The 12,894-nt window shown below is 35.2% G+C and overlaps 1 pseudogene; it reads right to left on the bottom strand.

The window, feature by feature from the left end:
• Positions 1 to 270: 270 nt before the first annotated feature.
• The window catches only part of LOC121040063 (40S ribosomal protein S17-like), a 23,604-nt pseudogene continuing 10,980 nt past the window's right edge, over positions 271 to 12,894 (bottom strand).

Raw genomic sequence — 12,894 nt, 5'->3', positions numbered from 1 at the left:
TTTCTTCAAAGCCATTATAAAGCACTGCATCTTTTAAAAGTATGCATGTAACAAAAATAACAGAAAGAAACATGGCATCTTCACTGCTAAGCAACAACCTAAGAATAGGAAATTGTCAAAATGATATTTTTTCTATATAACATATACATGAAATGTGTACAGCGAAATCCCCTAAAATAGCTATAATGTATAATATGTAAATATTATAGGTGGAAATTATTTTAGAATAATAGGGGACTCTATTCCAATTTCTCTTGTTATTGTTGTTATTGTCCAAGGTTTACTGAAGATATTACCGCACAGCTGAAAGATTCAAACGACTCCATGGAGGGTTTTGAAATTCATCCCAACTGGAGGCTGGGTGACCTGCAGTTTGGACAGAATGGCAAAGCCCGAGGGTTTCAACATTTCCTTAGTGTCAGGATCTACTTCAGTGATCTCCTGATCCAGGGCCGAGACCTCAGGACCATAATTATCTCTCCTTTCCCGCTCCTCCTCCTGCAGCTTTGACTGAGATACCTCTCACGGGGCCTCTCTGCAACGGCCTCATCAGGCGTGTGCCACGGCCTGCGCCCTTGCTGAGAAGCTTCTCGCCGGGTGGAAATAATGGCGATCTCCTCACACGTGTGCTGGTTGGCGCGGCAGTTACTGCCCGGGAGTGTGCAGTACCTCTCTCTCAGTGATGACCGGGCCACTTTCTTCACAGTTTTAGAGCAAACACAGCCATGTTGGCAGGGCCTCATAAAAGGAAAGTGGTTACAAGGAGTTTGGAATAGAGGTAAATTACTGAAATGTTTTAAAAGTCATGAAAGGGTCAGCACAAGCATGTTTCACTTCATACAGATACTGGAGTAGGATGTGGTATGTTTGGACAAGAACAGAGCTGTTCCGATGTAACTGTTCTTGGCGTTCTTACATCATTCTCTTCTTAATAATTGTGGAAGAAACACTTTAATTAAAAGAGTAACATGTGTGACAGCAAAAATATTATTTGAGAACTAAATCAAATCTTTGGATTGAACCATGCTGACTGACTAAATAGTTATTAAATCATCAATAAGAATTCTAAATATACTACAACATAAAATAATGATGATAATGATAAAAATATCCAGCATGCAGCAAGCACTGCACTGAGAATTTGAGATACACTTATGTCACTTAATCTCCACAAAAAAAAAAAGAAAAAAAACTATAAAGAAACTACCAACAATACCTCCCATACCTTTTTATTTAGATTTTTTTGTTGTTTGGAATAAAAAATGTTAAATATACAAATATAATAATATGGGAAAATCAGCGTATGGATCTAATTCTGTCTGACTTTACTATCATGTACAGGTATATATCACTTCTAAAAATATTTTAAGTTTTCTTTTTCACACAAGTGATAAGTTATATTTTTAAAAAGTAACAAAATAATCACATAATTAAGAAGAGTAGTACCTGTGTGAGGGAGGAGGCAAGAATGGGGTACAGGGAGACACAGAGAGTTAATATTATCTGCAGTCTTCTTCTTAAGTTTGATGGTAGTTTCAGGGGTGTTTGTTCTATACTTACTGCCAAAATGTGACAATTATTATTTACATATATATATATATATATATATATATATATGTACACACACACACAATTTATTATTTACATACACACACACACACATACATATAAAATAATAAAACCATTTCCAAAGTAGCTACAAAATTTTCTTAATTTAAAAAGCCATTTGGGGTGCCCGGGTGGCTCAGTTGGTTAAAAGTGTCCGACTTCGGTTCAGGTCATGATCTCACAGCTCATGAGTTCAAGCTCCACATCAGGCACTGTGCTGACAGCTGGGAGCCTGGAGCCTGTTTTGGATTCTGTGTCTCCCTGTCTCTCTGCCCCTCCTCCTCTTGCACTCTGTCTCTCTCAAAAATAAAATAAACATTAAAAAGTAAATAAATAAAAATAAAAATCCATTTAGATAATATAAAGTATATTATCTTTATATTGGGCCAACTGGGCCCACCTAGAACTTTGTGTTCAAAATTCTATATAGAGAGAGAGCAAATGAGATAAATAATATTCTTTTCAGAAAGCTGGCTTAGTCAGGATTATTCATGACCTTATTGGAATATATCATGTCATGATGAACAAACCCCATAGAAAGTGTATGATTTAATACATAACAGTTTTTATTCTTACTTCACACAATGCAAAAAATGCTTTGCCTATAACATCTTACTTTCTCTATGAGCATTTAGTTTTAAAATATTTATTGAATTGACAGAAAACACAACTAATGTTCCCTTCACTAGCTTTCAAATGGATTATTTTGTCATGCAAGCACACAGACACACGCATGCACACACACACTCATAAATGACAGCACTGTCTAAACAAAGGACAAAAGGAGATACTGGTGTAGAAGGGAAATGTAATTGATATATTACATCATAGTGGACTTACTCCATAACTCTTGCTAACTAGTTCTGGAGACAAATATACTATGTAGTGAAATATACAACATTGGTCTTATAGGAAAACCCTTTTCTAAATGAAATACATAAACATTTAAGTATGATAAAATATTTAGCTCTTTATCTTCAATATCTTTTAGTGACCTTTCAAAGCTCATGACTATAAATTTTATTATATTAAATATAAATGTACATTAGAGGATAATTTCTAGAAAACAAAAAAAGTCCTTACATTAGCTAGATTCATCTCAGATATTTATGTCTGTAATTTTAAACATAAAGCACACTGATTTTTTTAGAGATCCTAAATTAAACTCGTTGGTAATTACTTAAATGTGAAGTGAAGCAAACAATTTATAAATATAACTTTACTAAAGAAGTTGAAATTCCCTACTAGATAAATAAGAACTTTACAAGTTATTTTCTATGCACATCTTAGCATAATTATGAAATGCTACATGTATTCATATTAAAATAAATTTTCAGAAGGTCTTCAAGAAAACAGAATAATTTAACAGTATATTGTGATTTTATGTTTATTACCATTAATTCCTTGCTACATTTATGATGCTGAAGGAAAGCAAAATTGTAATCTCAATAAAAGTACTGAACTCTGAATATCAGCTTTAGATTTATGTGCTAATTGAAAAACAGAATCCCCCTTTCCATGGTTTGCACTTTCTACTGACGTGTGTCACAGGCAGGGTTTTCACAGACAACTCAGAGAACATTTGGTCAGTGATTGAAAATTTCACGTTTCATGTACTTGCATCTTGAGAATTTTCAGATTCTGAGATAGAAGCCCCTTCATAATGTTTGATAATATCTCTAAAAATACTTATGTTATGAAATCATTAATCATCTGCATGTAATGAAATCTTTTATTTTCTTTTGTCCTCTTTGTATCAGGAAATTTTGTGGCCCATAATTTCTAAATTTCTAAGTAATCAATATATGTATTTAGCTTTAACTGCCATTTTCCCATTTTCAGTTTGCTCTTTCAAACTTATAAAACAGAGGTTTACACATGTCTGTAATTGCAATGAAAATGTGTGTACTTTTTTTTCGCTAAGATTTTTTTTATCTTCATTTTACACTTCTTTTTAAACTTCATTAAGTAAAACCCCATAGAATCTCACTGTTGGGTGGTATCCACAAGCTATATTTACTATCTAAATTTAATTTTAAGTTAATTAAAATTAAATCGAAGTTAAAATTTTCTTCAGTGCACTAGGCACATTTTAAGTGCTCAAAAAGAACACACAACTTGTGGCTACCATATTGGAAAGAACAGAAACATTTCACGGGTATGTTAAAACAACAAAAACAGGGAAAGATGCTAATAAATGTATATATATGTATATGTATGTGTGTGAGCATGTGCGTGTGCGTGCATGTGTGTGTGTGTGTGTGTGTGTTTCTTTTGGATTCTTCTGAGGGAATTAGGATTCTGTGTATCTCTTGAAATTTTGAGACTATGCCAGCAGGAGTAAAGTAATGTCAATGTCTAGAAAGGTTGGAATTGTCATAATTAACCAAAGGCACCCATAGGGAGATTAGAGAAACAAGAGTCCTTGAAGAACCACAGACCTTTAAGTGCCTAAGTATCAAGATGCTTCAGTCCCTGTCATTCAAGTGAATTAAGTATATTCAAAAGATTTGAATGGGCATAGGGAAATAAAGGGGAATGTTTTAAAACAATTTCTTTTTTTTTAAGTTTATTTATTTTGAGAGAGAGACAGAGAGAGAGAGAGAGAGAGAATGAGCAGGGAAGGGGCAGAGAGAGAGAGGAAGAGAGAGAATCCCAAGCAGAATCCCTACTGTCAGCACAGAGCCCAATGTGGGGATCGAACCCACAAATTGCGAGATCCTGACCTGAGGAAACCAAGAGTCCAACACCTAACCAACTGAACCACACAGGTGCTCCGGGGAATTTATTTTTTAATACATATTGGTTTTATATTCTGCCTGACAACTTTCTCCATTGGCCACTAACATGCAAAGGAACCTTCTCTGCCCTCTTTCCCAGGAAACAAAGAAACCCAGAATTCAAGAATACAGAAATAGAGCTCCCTCCTACAAATGGAAGGTGGAACAGAATAACATTTTATACATTTTGTTGTGCTATGGGAGAAAAAAAAATAAGAGTAGACAGTTAATTTCTCAGTAGATTATTCTGCCACTTGAAATTCTTAATAAATCACTCTGCCAGGTTATATAGTAATTTTTGTGTTAACCCTCCATTGCATGCATATCAGGTGTGTGCTTGGTAGACGGCAGGAAAAATGGAAGGCAAAGTGAGTCTTGTTCAATGAAATACATATTAACAGACATCCCCCTGCGCAGGGAATGAATAAATTAAATGAGGCATTCATAAAAGATTATAAGCAGTGAGATTTTACTCAGAGCTAATATATTATCTGTAGTCGTACAAAATAGGTCCTCAATTTTATATTTACATTAGCACACCCATTTGTGGTTCTGTGTTCTCAGAATGTAACCTTCTACATACATTAAAGGAATTTTTTTTCCTCTGTAATTTTTGTAGTGTTTGTTCTTCATAACTCTCACCCCCTTTCACTCATGTATTACAGGAAAGTCCTAGTACATCAATGGATTAACTGAGCTATATTACATAGAATATGTTAAATCAATCTTTTTCTTTTTCTTTTTAATTTTGACGACAACAGACAACAAGTCTATTCACATTCTGAAACAATGATGAAGCTGCCAGAGTTCCACCCCAAACCTGTTGTGGACTCCACCTACTTGTTCAGAGGGTAGCCAAAGTACCGTTTCAACTTTACTTCCCACCAATTCAGCCATACAGGCAGAACGGAGAACTTTGGGGGGAGAAAATGAATCTGTTAGGTGCTGAGGTGTGGCTCACCAAAATAACTAAGTGGAGCTCATTTTCAGAGAGATGGGATTTTTACCAAAGAGAGAGCTGTCATTGATCATTTCTGGTTAGATGTCTCAAAAGCTGCAGAAACTCTTAGGCCCACCCCAGAACTGCACTGGTAGGGGAATATGCTTGAGAAATTGACATTTGCCCTCAGTAGTTTGGTAATATACATCCACTCAGAGCTTCGTGCCTGCTTCCTTTCTGAGGAATTTTGAAGGCCGGTGGTTTACTGAATGAAGCACAACCAGTATGGTGAGGAGAGAGGAGAACGAAGTAGGCCCAGGTGTACAAGTTTCTACGACTTAACCTAATGGCACTGTCAAGCTGGGATATGTTTGGTGGAGTATGTATACCTTAAGGAGGGTAGTGCTTCGAAAATGATGCCAGTTGAAACAGAATGCTGATGGACAAGTATTAGCATTCATCCTTTGCCTACACAAAAGGATCTCCTCAGACTGGTGAGGCCTCCCATGAAATCATTTTACAATACAGTGTAAATTCTAAGACACAACAAAACAGCAAGAATCTACCACATTCCACACACTTTAGGAAATCTAACTTAGGAAATGTTTTTCTAGATTATTTGATATAGAAGAGCTTGAACAATTTTTTCAAATAAAAATTCCTTTCATATTAAAATAACAAAACATCATGATTATAAATGTAAGCATTAAATCAGTGACTTTAAGGACTATTTCCTGAATATACAACTAGCTTTTTCCCCCCATTTTCTCACTGATTTTAAGGCTGTGCATACACATAGTAGAGAATACAAAAATTATCCCAATAAGCAGGCAAAAAGGGATTGTCATTCAAAATGCTTAAAATTTTGGAAATAAGCATGGAAGTTCTTTGGTTTAAATTCAGTTATCTAGATTATTGACTATATTGTCCAATTCACACTTTAATGTTTAAAGCATACTCCCAGTTTTCTTTTTAATTAAATGTTATATTTTTTCTCGATTAGCAATTCTGATAATGTGTAAGTTTAAAGTTCTTTAACATTTATAATGCTATTTCTGTAGTTTTTAATTTTAGTTAAATTTTCATTATCAAATTAAACAGCTATTTTGTAAAATAAACAATTTAATTTTTGTTGTTCTTAGTGTTTAGGAACCATGCATGTTTTAAACATCTTGAAAAATGTGGAAATTGTGGGGTTTTTTCTAAGTTATTCAATACCTGCATAGTTTATTGTCTGGTGTTTATATGTAATACATAAACTCCCTGAATTAAACACAATTTACATCTATTTAAAGAGTATTAGCAAGAGACAATATACATATAAGAAGAAGCAACAACAGACCCAGAGAACATTAGTTTATCGATAGCTGAAGTTTTCAGGAAGCAGAAATGTCAATCCAACTTAAAATATCTTTACAGGTCTCTGTAGTATCTATAAAGCAATGGAGATTTGGTCTGTGACATTTCAGAATATTTCCAGGTTCAGCATTCATGCACTGTGACAAGGCTTCCTGGTGTAACTAATAATACAATGGCTGTGGTTGGTCTCTAGCATCTGTAGGGAATCATTCCTACATTCAGATTTACTATAAGGCCTGTTGTGTTCTGAAGTATTATTTAGGAGTAACTCAATGTATATCTACTATTACTTGAAATTTTATTTTTAGAGTTCATTGAGCTAAACTACAGGAGGGGAATGGGATGCGATTTCCTAACAGAAAATCTTAGATTTGTCACTATTGTAGAATAAATTGTTTAAATTAAATGTTACTCTTGAAAAGCAATAAATAGACCAAAGTTACTTGTCAAGTCAGAAGAGTTTGAAAACGATTTTCCTAGACAAGGTTTGTTGCTGTAAGTATTTATGAAAAAAATATATGGTGATTTAATGTATTGGGAAAATGAAAGCAAGGAAGAGAAGGAGCGCTGCCAGTTAACATAAGGCAGCCATGAGGGAACCTCTTTATTTGGAAAGTTCTATTTGAATAAAGGATTAAAGTTGATGAGGGAGCTAGCCTGTGGATATGTGACAGAGGAACATCATGGGCAGAGAGAAGAGCAAGTGCAAAGGCCCTGTGGTAAAAGCCTAATTGGCAAGCTCAACATTCAGAAGGAAGCCACTGGGGCTTTGGTGGACATCAAAGAAGTAAAGAAAAGAGGTAGAAATTTCCAGGATATTCTAAATACACTTTTTTGTGCTAAATGACATAGAGTGGGGGGCATTGTAAATTTTTGAGAAGAGAAGGGATGTGATCTAAGTATGTATTATGAAAGATCATGCAGGCTTCTACATTAAAAACATACACTAGAGGAGCATATAATGGAATCAGGGAGCTCTTTTGTTATAATCCAGACTTGGAACAAAAAGACAACACTGGAAGGGTAAAAAAATGTCTAATTCTATATGCTATATATTTTAAAGTTAATGTAGTTAATCCAAATGAATGGATTTGATGAGGTGTGTGAGAAAAAGAGAGAAGACAAAGAAGACAGCGGGGGGGTTTTTGGCCTATGCAAATAGGATAGAGCTGCCTTGCAGTGTGTGGAAGACTTATGCAAATAGGATAGAGCTGCCTTGCAGTGTGTGGAAGACTGAGACCAGAGCAGGTTGGGATGGGGTAACTGGTGTCAAAGGAGACCAAGCTTAAGATGTTTCTTGGATGTCTAAATGGATATTTTAAATAGACCATTGGGTAGACAAATACTGCATTCACGATAGATGCAAATATAAAAGCCTTGAGCACACAGGCTGCATAAGATTATCATGGGAGTTAGTATAGAGCATAAAGACCAATGGGCCTTGGGTCTCTCCACCTTTAAGAGACAGAGGATATGAGGGATCAGCAAAGGGGACTGAGAAGAAGTGGCCAGTGATTGAAGAGGAAAAAACAAAAATGGTGGAGAGTGGCCTGGAAACCTCCTGGTGAGGGACTTACCAATCGATTCAGTCTAATAGTATTGCAATTTGATGAGAATTGAGGAATAACATTGGCTTTAGTGCCATGGGGGTATTGACAAGAAGATTTTCAGTGCTCTGGGTACAGAATAATCTCATTGGAGTGGGTTAAAGGAAAAATCAGAGAATAAGGATCAGAGAACAGAAGTATTAATACTACAACATGGAAATATTGTAGAACATGCAATAATTCTAAGCTCTTTACATATACAAGTTCGTTAAATCCTCATAGAAATTCCTGAGACAGGGACACTTATCTCTCTCCACTTAGGACAAAACAGTAACTTAAAATTTGCAAAGTAAGGAGTGAAAGGGTTAGACACAAATGAGGTTTATGTTATGACAGATTTCAAATATATAACCTGACTCTTATCTCATATTCTGGGAGAACAGAAAAGAGAAACTACTGAGAAAATGCCATCTGAGTGCAGTTTTTTGTTTTTTTTTTTTTTTTTGAGTTCAGTTTTAAATAACAAAAGTGGTTGAATATGCCAAGTATAGATAGTGATGAGACAGAAAAGAATAATAAAAAGTTTTTTATAGGCATAATTTTTGCTGCAATCTTTATTTTTTTGTTTTGCCCAATTTTCTTTAGTTCTGTTTAAATTTCCTATAGATTTCTGACTCTGTGCTTACAAAAACTTACACAGCCTGTGCTACGAAGAGTGTAAAAAAAGGGGGAAAAAAGGTCAGGAAGTATTTGATTATACTGAGAAATAGAAGGCTCATGGAAAATAAGCTAAAAATAAGGCTATTTAAAAAATTATGATGGATTAAAACCAGAAAATTTTAACTCTCCTATGTCAAATATTTATTAAATTACTTGTTTTGTGTATTTAATATTTTAAAAAATTAATATTAACACTGGTACAACCATGACCCTGAAATAAGTAAAAGATCTATAAAAGTATATGTCCTGGAGTTTCACATTCACATGCAGCATATATCATACTGCAAATATGTAGAACAACTTTATGTCTAGGAATTTACATATCAAATTTTTTTAATGTTTATTTATTTTTGAGAGACAGAGAGACACAGAGTGTGAGCAGGGGAGGGGGCAGAGAGTGGGGGAGACACAAAATCAAAAGCAGGCTCTAGGCTCCAAGCTGTCAGCACAGAGCCCGATGCGGGGCTTGAACTCACAAACTGTGACATCATGACCTGAGCCGAAATCGGTAGCCTAACCAACTGAGCCACCCAGGCACCCCATACTCATCAAATTTTATTTTGAAGAATAATACATTTTAAAGCTAATCTATTTGTTAAAACTACACTCTGTTGACCAAATTGAAGCTCCTTTGGTAAATTTTTACATCTTCTAAGTACATGAGCATTTTAAGAATTCTCTTTAATTATACAGTTCCTTTATTGTTAATTAGCAGTGACTTGCCACTCATGCCTTATAATCATGTTTTTAAATGACCATTCTCTTTATATTGAGAAAATTAAATTGGAAATATTTGTTTCCTTCTTATTTTGTTAATTTTCCTATGTGTCTGTATTTTTCCTTACAGGATGTTGCATAAACATCAGATCTAATACTTAAGAAATCCAACTTTAAAATGAACAATTTATTTTGAATGTCAGACAGTTACAACTGAATTCTTAAAGATAAAATTTAAAGCAAGATTTCATTTATTTCTACTAGGATAATTTAAAATTATTGGGTTGCACCTAGAAATAATGATTGTCCATTTGATGGAAGATAGTTAAATGATACACAAACTGAAAGCCTCACTCAGTTTGGTCTAAACTAGCTGTCCTGCTGAGTCACCCAGTGCTCCACTTGGGACACCTGCTCCTCTCACAGGGAGGAGCTTATGTATCATAGGGAGGAGTTTACATATGTAACCAGCTCTTGCTGGTTTTTGAAGCACTTAATCATTTCTCTCCTATGCCTCCTTGTTCAAATCCTCATTACCGGAAAGGCCCAATTCTACAGTCATCTCCTGCCTCAGATATCCCTGATATTTTGCTCTCAAAAAATTTTCCAATTTCCTATACCAAATTGAACTTTATTTGTACGTCATCTCTCAGGGGACATACTACTTTCTACATTTTATTTTAGTTATTTATGTGCATGCCTTTGCTGCTCTTAACTTCATGTTTTACTGGTGTCATTTTTCACTGTCTGTTCCATTACACCATGGTTTCCAAATCAGGATTTATTTCAACCCATCTCCTGGTCACTTAAATTACATCTTGATTAAATTTTCAGTGAAGGGTCATGGAGGTGATTTTTTCAAAGCCCTTGAATATCTAGAATATCCTTTTTGGTTTTTTTTATTTTTTAAATTTTTTTTTCAACGTTTATTTATTTTTGGGACAGAGAGAAACAGAGCATGAACGGGGGAGGGGCAGAGAGAGAGGCAGACACAGAATCGGAAACAGGCTCCAGGCTCTGAGCCATCAGCCCAGAGCCCGACGCGGGGCTCGAACTCACGGACCGCGAGATCGTGACCTGGCTGAAGTGGGACGCTTAACCGACTGCGCCACCCAGGCGCCCCTAGAATATCCTTTTTGTTGACATCACATATGAAAGGAGAACCATAGGAAAGCTAATGATATCTATCTCTTAGCATATTTTAGTGAAAATTCATAATTAATCCTTGTATCCTAAATAGTGACCAATACAGCAACTGTGTCTTTTATTTTGTACAGTCAACTTTTAAACATGATGATTCCATTGATGAATGGCATGATTATTTCCCATCTAGGATATATTTCTGAGCTCTTCACTTATATGTCCAAATGCCCATTTAACAGCTTTCCTTGTAATACCTGTCACAAGACGTTTCACCAACACTACTCTTTCATGACCTTCCTGTCCTGGGTAGTGGCACCGTCTCCACACAGTCTCTCTAGATATAAACATGGAAACCAGTTTGGACATTCCTCTCCTCTATTGTAGTTCAAAAATATATTTTAAATATAACAAATATATACATTTATCCTTTGTTGTTTTTACTGCAATAATCTTTTAACCAGCCTCTTTAATTCTTTTCCTATAAAGATTTAAAATGTTCTTGAAGAGTCTTTTAGAAACAGCTTTAGGTGATGTAACTTACCTGCATAAAACTCTTAATAGCTTTTCATTGTATTTTAAAGTCATGTTTTAAGTTACCTTAAGGTATGAATATTACTGTACTACCTTAATGTTTAAGAAATATCCCATTATTTATAAAAATAAAATGGAAATAAATGTGACTATTAACACCAACACTAAAAGCACTCTTTTTTCCTCTTCTCTCAGTATGCTCAGGCCTTTGTAAAGCAAATGCTAGGAGGAGAGATGTGGTGAAGGCATAGTTTGCTTTAGGCCCTAAAATTTAAATATTGAAACTTTGAACAAAAAAAAGTGTAACTAAGGAGATCACAAGCCTAAACATCTTTTTTGGAAATTGCAAAAGTGGGGCAATGCTAACATTAAAAGTAATCCTAATCCTTTCTTGTTATATTATAGCCATTAAAACTTATACACACATACAAACTTTAACATATTCAAAAATATTTATATAAGTAGTATATGAAATCTTTCATGGAGTACTAACATCTTTTCATTACCTATTATTCTCCTCTTACTTTGTATGCTTCAAGCACATTGACCTTCTTTTATTTCTTAAAGTACACCAAAGTGTTTAATACAAATAGGACTTAAGCTCTTTTATCTGTCACCATGAATGAAAGTGATCTTAGCAAAAGCCAGTGTTTTCAAGTTTATATTCAAAAATGTATAAATGACAAACCTTATTAAAGTAAATAATTGGATTCATTCCACTAACAAGCATAAAGTACTCCACAATTATTTTTATCAAATATAGGAAATGCACCAAATACAAAGAAATCGTTCCCTAAATTCACACTTTATTCATTAGAAAACCCAAATAAGTAGAAATAGGAAATGTTGTAAAAGAGGTATTTTCAAATGTTGATTAAATACTTTAATCTATATATTTGTGCATGCTTACATTAAAAAAAAGAACATTTTGAAAATAATACAGTTGTTATTATAAATTGAGACCCTACGGGGCATGCAGGTGACTCTTGGTTAAGCATCAGACTCTGGATTTTGGCTCAGGTCATGATTTTGTGGGACCCAAGGAATTTAACAAAAATCCCCTACCCCTGGACAAGCAGAGCAAGACTAACTCCATTTTGTGCTACACCCACCATCTCATGTATAACCCCCACATGACCTGCTTATTGATTAAGACACTCCCCCACTCTAGTCAAGCCGCTGAGCACACCCTTACTGGAAACCAGCTCAAATAGGAATGCGGAAGCCCTAACCACCAAAGAATGTAAGCCCCACCTTTTACCCCCCAAACTTGCCCACCAATTCTGACCAAAGTGATAGGCTAGTTCAAACAGTTACTATAGGGTAAATTGTAATTCAATTGGCCACCTGCGTGTGGACTGGCATGACTATGCAACTTTCTGTGTGTGTTACAATCTCATTGGCCACTGGCCCCTATAAAACTGCTATGCCTTTTACCCTAGGGGTCCAAGTCCCTGCTCCGCTGTGTCGGGTACACTTGGGCCCCAGCTCGAGCTTGCAAATAAACCCTCGTGTGTTTGCATCAGTATCAGCTCCTTGGTGGTCTCTC

Source organism: Herpailurus yagouaroundi, unplaced genomic scaffold (genome assembly GCF_014898765.1).
Source record: "Herpailurus yagouaroundi ecotype Mexico unplaced genomic scaffold, PumYag 182, whole genome shotgun sequence".
Taxonomy (NCBI): Eukaryota; Metazoa; Chordata; class Mammalia; order Carnivora; family Felidae; genus Herpailurus; species Herpailurus yagouaroundi.
Note: the sequence above shows the minus strand (reverse complement) of the source record. Positions and strands in the feature narration are given on the sequence as shown.